This window comes from Nanorana parkeri, unplaced genomic scaffold, assembly GCF_000935625.1.
Source record: "Nanorana parkeri isolate BGI_ZX_2015 unplaced genomic scaffold, ASM93562v1 scaffold4410, whole genome shotgun sequence".
In the NCBI taxonomy this organism is placed as follows: domain Eukaryota; kingdom Metazoa; phylum Chordata; class Amphibia; order Anura; family Dicroglossidae; genus Nanorana; species Nanorana parkeri.
This window is the reverse complement of record NW_017310672.1, coordinates 1,657-1,929: the sequence shown is the minus strand read 5'-3', so window position 1 is coordinate 1,929 and position 273 is coordinate 1,657.

Genomic DNA, 273 nt, shown 5'->3' with positions numbered 1-273 from the left:
TGACTGCTATGGATGATGTGTGTGGGGGGTGGGGACATGTACTCATCAACAGCTTTACACACGGTCCTCCTCCGAGGCACTGCGGCCGGCTTCCAGGAAGCTCCTCACAGGTTCCTCTACCAACAAACAATGGGGGGGAGGGGGAGCTGGGGTGACAACAAAGCCCCAGGCCATTCCAAAGCACACATTTGTAGACACTCCATCCATGGCGGCTGAACGGTACTGAAGAAGAGCGGCGTGAAGGCGGAGTCACAATATTATAATTATCTAGAG